General features: G+C 37.7%; 1 pseudogene; it reads right to left on the minus strand.

The window, feature by feature from the left end:
- Window positions 1–6968: 6968 nt before the first annotated feature.
- LOC124095340 (olfactory receptor 12D3-like) lies at window positions 6969–7894 on the minus strand (annotated as a pseudogene).
- Between the last annotated feature and the right edge of the window lie 371 nt (window positions 7895–8265).

Genomic DNA, 8265 nt, shown 5'->3' on the forward strand with positions numbered 1-8265 from the left:
ATGTCCAGTAGCTCTTTTTATTTTGGAATGCACACAACTGTTATAGGGTCCGAATAGGGCATGCCTGTGAATCATACATAAGCAAGACAATATCCATAATCCAATCATCTTCTGCCTAACATAACCACACTGTGAGGAAACTCTAAATATGGCTGTCATGGCAGAAAGCAATCTGGAAGGGTCTTTAGCCCTTCCTGAGTCAGAGGTTTTATGCCCTGAAGGCCCTGACTCTCAGTTTCCTGACCGGGAAGTTTGGCAATGCTAAACACAAGTGCTGAGAATGTGGTTTCACCCCATCCTGCAGGTGCTCCTGTCAGGCCTGAAGGAAGGTGGATATTTCAAGCACTTCTGAGATGCTCATAGCTGCTAGCTGAGACTGAAAGCTATTCCAACACCATCTCATTCAGGGGGACTTCATCCACAAGTCCAACCTAAGTTAACGTGAGTGCTGGGGTTGACCACCAGGCAAACTTTATTTTAGTGCCTCTGTGCTACTAATGAAATTTCCCTTCTGGTATACATTAAGAAACTCATAGCTATAAATACTTCCTTTATAATGATCCTAGTAGAATTAGCCCCACAGAACTTTTCTGCTTGACATATTTTTAATTGGCCTTCTTTCCACCTGTTTATTTCCAGGGTTAGTACACCTGTTGTTTTTCTACAATTTACTTGATTATTCATTGGTCTTAAAGAGAATTAAAAAAAAAAAAACATGACCCTGCTATGTTACTGTTTTTTATTCCATTATTCATTACTAAATACTGCCTAAAAACATAAGTTACATACAAAATGGTACTAAAGTGTTTACTATACTGAAGATAATCCTAAGCCTTCAATCTCAGGATAATCCAAGACCATGTCCCCCTTGCTATGGAAGGAGATCAAATATGTAGGACAAAAGATCCCCGAATATTTGTAATCCCCTGCTCATTGTGTTCACTAAGTATCCACTTCAATAGATGTCTTCAGTGGCTTTTTATGGCATCCTGGAGTCCAGCCATACCCACTTCTTGTGTAGCTCCAGCTAGCTATTAAACAATAGATGCAGTATCTTGACTAACATGCCCACTAAAGACCATCCAGAACCTGTCAGTGCTCACTCTTCTACCTTATTCTGTTTGCTTTTTAGAAGTGTATTGCTTTGCTCAACTAGAAGTGTTTTATATAGCTTTTCATATTTAATGTCACCTTATATCTATAGAAAAATAATTTTTAAAAAATAATGGAGAGTGTGATCCAAACCAAGAATCCAGAGCTCCTTGGATTCTCCAACAGCATCAAAGTCTCTAATCTCTTCCTTATCATTTCTTTGTTGTTGTTTTTCTATTGGTTTCCCTTCCATAAGAAGATATGAAGCCTGGTTTCAAAGTGGTTTGAATAGCATGGATTGCTTTCCTAGTTTGACAAAGAATTAGAGAAACACTTCAGCTCAGGAAGGACTGTGGTAGACACTGCTTACTCACCAATATTTCAAGTTTTCTTATTCCTAGAAAGATTGCAATTTTTTTTTAATCTGCTCAAAATTAATCTTGTCAATGTATCTTAATTTTGCCAAAGATAAAAGAGCCAAAGTGGTTGTGGTTCTGAGTAGAAGTGTTAATGAATTGCAGATCAATTCTGTATGCTTTATTCTTTACCTGTGAAACAGACTGAAATTAAGGGCCCCTCTAAAATTGAGGGTCACTTCCTCATATTGAAAGTGAAAGCTAAACAGGCTGAATCCTGGCCTGGGGGACTGTAAGGAAGCTAATAACAGAGATTTCTCCCTGTCCTATCCTGCGTAATACACACTAACTAAATCTGCATATGTACACTTCCTACCTTTCATCTCACTTTGCCACCTCTTCTCTTTCAAAAGCTTTCCTCACCCCCCAAAATTCCTAAAATGAAAAATTGAAACAACAACAACATTAAAAATATTTCTTCTATTTTCCTTCAAAGACAACTTTGAATAAAACCTGTTTTCCTACCAATTTGACTACAAATGTTTGTAGATGAATGCAATGGAGCCTAGCCTCTTCTCCCAGGGTGCAGTAGTATGTCAGGTAACACCTGAACCTGTGAAATATAAGAGTCTGTGATGATTGATTAACTATAGTCTCTGTGCTCTAGAGCTACATTTCTCTATGTTGTGTGATACTTAGGATTGAGTTCTGAAAACTTCATTATTTGCCATTTGATTTTGCATAAACTTTTTCTAATAGGAATAACCAGTGAAGTTCTGAGGACAAAAGTAGATTGAAAGCAATTTAATTACATTTTTCTGTTGCTTCCCTCATCACAACAGGGAACTCTTCCAAGTTCCTTAGGAGCAACCCAAGACGGGTTCAGTCCCTGGTAGGGCTGTGCACATTAGCTCTGCAGTGCTTCTCCTCCATGTTTCTTCATTTTTATTGCAGGTCTCTTTTTCCCTTATTTTTTGGCCTAGCTCTAGATGGCAACTGCTTCCTGCAATTATTACTTATGGGTTCTCTGATTTTGCCCTTAGATCTTTTTCTAACAAAAAATAAAAGTATAAAAATTTAGAAAGGGCAAATGATCAATAAAAGTAGCAACATGAACAAATCTCAAGAGCATCATGCTGAAGGAAAGAACCCAAATATAAATTTCCTGTTGTAAAATAGCAAAACAAATTTATAATGACAGCAGATTAGTGGCCACCTGAGGTTCTGTTGGGGGTAGGTTAGAAGGTTGATTGCAAAGAAGCATATGGAAACTTCACAGTATTTAAAAAAATATACTTTAAATATTGATTGAGGTGGTAGTTACATCAAAGTATATATTTGTTAAATTTCATCAAACTGTACACTTAAAATGGGTATATTATTATATGTAAATTATTCCTCAACAGACTTAACTAAAAATCATAGAGACATGTCCTGAAATGAAGCTGGACCTTCTTCCGCCTGCCGCATTCTAACCACAATCAACTTGGTGCCACGTCAAGATGCATTCTGTGTTCAAATTTAGAAAGTTATATATTAGCAAATGTTTTCAGAGAAAACTTAGAAAGATTCTAAAGATAAAATAGACTGATACAGGGTCCAGTATAAAACAAAATTATACAAAATCCCTCTAGTGATAGTTTGAGTCATATTCCTAAGTTGTCCTATCAGGAAATGAAGCTTTTATATCCCACATTGTCACTCACTATTTAAAGCCTATCTCTTATGGAGGATAAATTCTCAGGCATGTCCATCCTTTTGATGTAAAAGAAGTGTAGATTCTGGCTTTCCATGGTATATCCTCTGATAAAAAAAATGAAGTTACTGGATATTGAGAGTAAAAGAGAAAAAAAGCAAAATGGTGTTATTAATAATAATAATTTCTGAAAGAATATAGGCAGAGAATTAATAGAATTGCCATATTCTCCACTTGAATCACTCAGAGACATATCAAGATCCTAATTTTAACTTCACTTATTCTTCAGAGTATAGATAAGGCACCAATTTCTAGTGGAAATAAATCACTAACAGAAAAGAGCATGTAGGTAGAAAGACAGCCTTCACTCCTACAGATGAACCTTATGTCATTACTGATAGTTATTATTTCCCTCTTCTACCACTAATTTAAACTCCCTTAACCATGCCAGCACTCCTGTTTATCAACGCTTTCATCTTATTTTATTATTTTTGTAATCCAAAGGACCTGAACCACTATTTATTTTTCCCTTATTATTCTATGGATGCTAGTTTTTGTCATTCTTGCTTTAAACCTCACACCAGAAATTCAAGTGATTCAACACTGGGTCCCGTGATTTCAAGTATACTGCTGTGATCCCTACTATGCAGTAGTAATTCTATCACCTCTACAATTAAAGTCAATTATTATTATGGTAACTCTTTGTCTGCTGATACACTATATGAATAGTGAAAAGTGACTAGATAACATCTATAGTTTTGGGGTTAGTGAAAATCATGTTGTATCTGCTGGTGGAAACATTATCATTCTTAGATAGAAACTCTACTTTCATTGAACTTAAAGTTGCAAGGCAAGAGGCACAAAGCACCCAAGAGAAAATAAGTAATAATGTCATAGGCCACTTGTACTTTCATCCCTTCTTATATTCTCAAATATGTAGCAGGAACAAAGTAATAATATCTATTGATAACACCTGTGACTACATAGAAAGGTGAGTTCCTTGCTGTGAAGTGTTATAATACACATCAGACCTTCCCTGAGCCATCAGAAATTGGTGCTAACACAAACCCTGTAGGAAGAAACTAAAGCTAAGCTTGTTCTCTCTACTTTCAGGTCATATACTTGGGAGTAGTACCTACATTACCTTGCTGAGATATAGCTTATGCAAATGGGCCCACATATAGCTTCTTTCTTTGTCCCCACAGATACTCCATTTGTCACTTAAAGTTGAAGTACTTGGCAGTTGAAAGACAACAGCTGACCAACATCAAACCTTCCTGCTGTCTTTCCTTGGATACAACATGGAATTTTTATCCATACAGATAATACTAGTACTGTGGAATCTCCTAGATCTTATCACTCTATGCAATATGGTCACTTGTGTAGAATCTGGACTGCCTGAAAATCTCTCTTTTATTCTGGGCTCTACTCAATATTTATGGTCTTCTAAGTATCCAATAAATGGGCCAAAAAAGTACTCCTAAATATGACTTATGCTGCCTCCAGAACTCAAAAATGTCTGTAGGTTATGGAAGGTGCCATATTTCATGACTTGTTTTTTTCATTAAAGAGTATGTGTAACATTCTCCAGATGACTCTACACTTTGAAACTCTTCACCAGTTAGAAGAGAGTTCCCTCTGCCTGTGGAGTATATATTTCCTATGAAAGCTTGCACCCCTTCCAGCTCAATAGGTCCAGTAATGTTTAGTAATCCAGTAATGTTTTTGACTCAATTTTCAGATGACCAATAGCCCATTGGATTATTAATTCTCTGACTTAATATGAGAATTAATATGGCCTTGAGACAAGACTGCGAATGTGGACTGTTGTTCATCTCAAAAAAGTACAAAGTACTTCTGATCCTTCTTACTAATGAGTGCTGAAAATAATGCATTCACCAAATCACTCATGACAACTACCAAGTATAGGCAACTCAGTTCTATGGTCAGAAACCAAGAAATGGCTAGTGTTGTCCTGTGGAAATGGTGAACACACTGTGAGGTGGACTTAGAAAAGTGATCTTTTTATCACCTGATCTTAATGCAGCAACACCCACTCTCCAGTCTAACAGAGGACCATAAAAACAATCTGTGCTATCTGTTGCCTTCTTGGTTAAAGCTTTGTAACCAAAGCTTCTAAAAGATCTGAATATTTCTCTTTCCAAAGTGTGCAGTCATTCAGGTAAACAGACAAAGCTCTCTTTTGGACAAAAACTAGGAACAATTTTGTTACTATATATTCTTTCTGTGGCACTGCAGGTCTTCCTTCACAAGTACCCTGCATCTCCATCAATTGAGAGACTCTGATTACTGGCTCAGGACTAGAAACTAAGTGGGGAAGAATTTGTGATTTTTTTCCATTGAATTAGTTAATAACATCTTTCAGCTCATCCACTCCTGATACAGAGCAAGCAGTCAATATTCATAAATGTTTGCATAGAAATTTTCCCATAATCAGTTTGTCATTAGCATAAACCATGTAGGTCAAAATTCCCAGATTGTCATTCCAACTTTGCTGCTTGCTTCAATAATTTCATCCATTTTTGTCTGACAAATTTTCTGCTAATCGCATCTCTAAGGGAATACAGTGTTTCTCTCCACCAATAAGCAGCTCATACCAGTGGGCCAGCATCATCATATTATCAGAATCACATATGGTTGAAAAGTATAGAAGAATTAAGATTGTTTATGGATATGGGGGAGTACACCCATGTGCACATATGGGGGAGGTCCCTCTAACCTGGGTGTCAGGGTGTCTGTAAGAGAGAAGAGTGACAGACTTTAATGACTTCTGATACCAACTACTTGAAATTAGACCAAATTTCACAGGTTATAGCACATTCCTCTAAAAGAGTGTTCTCATTCCAGGTATAAATGTGGGTTTCATGATCATAAATGATCATCCTCACCCATGAACATCTGACTACAAATTTGGAGGTCTCTAAGAACAGGCTCAAGTGACTTACAGGACTGAAGAAAGTGATATACTTATGATTACAGTTTTATAACAGAAAAGAATACACAAAGTGGAGATACATCAAGTAAGCTCTGTGAGGGTCCCAAACACACACCTCCCGTCGTGTTAAGGTACATTACCCTTCAGGCACACTGGTGTTCAAAACTATGGACAATACTGCCATCCAAGAAGCATGCCTGAACTTTAGTGTCAAGTATCTACTTAGGCTTCCTTACATAGGCATAATTGATTGAATTATTGACCATATAGCTAAACTCAATCTTTAACCTCCCTCCTCCTCTCCTGAAGGTCAGGATACTATCACCATGATTCAAAGCCCCCAATCTCCAATGACACGGGTAAACACTCAAGCATGGTCAGCCCGCATCCTAAGATAACCTGGGGCCCATGACAAATCATGACATGAGGAAAAACAAGTATGATCCAGGTGGTTCATGTATAAGTAAGACACTGTTGCCACTTGGGAAATTCCTAGGGTTTTAGAAGCCCTATACTAGGAACCAAAGACAAAACCAGACAAGTTCTTTATTATACATCAGGTACCTACTGTCATTTTTCCCTTTCCATCCTACTTTATTATAGTCTCCATTGGTCTTAATTACCCTGGTAAGGTGTACTTATGGGTATGTTTATTATATTCTTCCACCACATTGAAATTTAACTTTTATGAGTTGTGGAATTTGGTTCATTCATTCCTATGTTTGTTGAACTTACTACATTGCATGATATAATGCATGCTCCAAATTCCTGAGAGAAAAACAGAAATCAAATAAACAATCATTTATTATAGTAAAGTCATGGAAGTCTTAATGTAAAACAGATATAAGTCTCATTAGTCCCCTAGGTGCTAATGACAATCTTTAAATAGCTTCCTCCCAAATATTTTCTTCAGAGCCAACATCACTTCTTTATCAGTGGATTCAGCACTGGGGTGACTGCACTGTATATGATTGCCACTGTCTGGTCCTCACACACGGATGTGGCTTAAGCAGGACGAATATATGTAAAACCCACAGGTCCATAAAAGAGACACAGCACCATAAAATGGGAGGCACAAGTGGACAGAGCCTTATGGAGTATCCTGCAGGACCTGTTCTTCAACACAAGGAAGTCAATGATGTAGAAGTAGGAGAGGAGAGTGAGTAAGAAAGCTCCCATGGATACACTCCCTGTGAAAATAGAAAGAATCCACTGGTTGAGTTCTGTGTTACTGCAGGCCAGTTCCAGGAGGGGTTTCACATCACAGAACAAGTGGTTGAGTTTCAGAGAATGGCAAAAGTCCAGGCGTGCAGTCATGACAGAATGCATCAGAGCATTGAAGAAGCTAATGAATCAGGTCACAGCTGCCAACAGGACACACAGCTGTGGGTTCATGATGACAGTGTAGCGAAGTGGGTTGCAGATGGCCACAAAACGGTCAAAGGCCATCAGTGCCAGCAAGATGGCCTCAGTACTTCCCAGAAAGTGGAAGAAGTGTAGCTGAGTGATACAGCCTAGGAAAGATATGGCCCTGCGAGTGGAGAGCAGGTTCATAAGCACCTTGGGCAGTGTCACCGAAGAATAACAAATATCCAGACAAGAAAGGTTTCCCAAAAAGAAATACATAGGAGAGTGAAGTTTGGGTTCCAAAATCGCAATCATTAATATCGCTCCATTTCCAACCAAGTTGATCAGGTAAATAATTAAGAACATCACAAAGAAGACTGGCTGCAGCTCCTGAACACTGGTCAGGCTGAGTAAAAGAAACTCATCCACTGTAGTGACATTCTCCATCACTCTGGGGAGAAAATGAGAAAAAAAAAAATACTTAGCTATTATTTTCCTAATGCTTAATTTTAAACTGTGGGGCTTAAGTTAAGCAAGTTTACTATTTGAATTAATCTAGGGGTGAACTACAGTATCAGTAATGTTTAAGAACAGCAAAGGGATGGGATGTAGCTCAGTGGTAGAGCACTTGCCTAGTATGCCAGAGATCCTGGGTTTTATCCCCAGCACTGGAAAAAAATAGTAAAGCTTGTTTACATAAAACACAATTAAGGAAGATCAACATACCTAGTACATCCATAAAATGACATTAGACTAATACAAGCACCATATTATGAGTAGATCAGGTATGGATAAAGGGAACTTTTTATATATATAGG

Source organism: Marmota monax, unplaced genomic scaffold (assembly GCF_021218885.2).
Source record: "Marmota monax isolate L192 unplaced genomic scaffold, Marmota_monax_Labrador192_F-V1.1 WCK01_AAM20220418_F8-fsc00463, whole genome shotgun sequence".
Lineage (NCBI taxonomy): Eukaryota > Metazoa > Chordata > Mammalia > Rodentia > Sciuridae > Marmota > Marmota monax.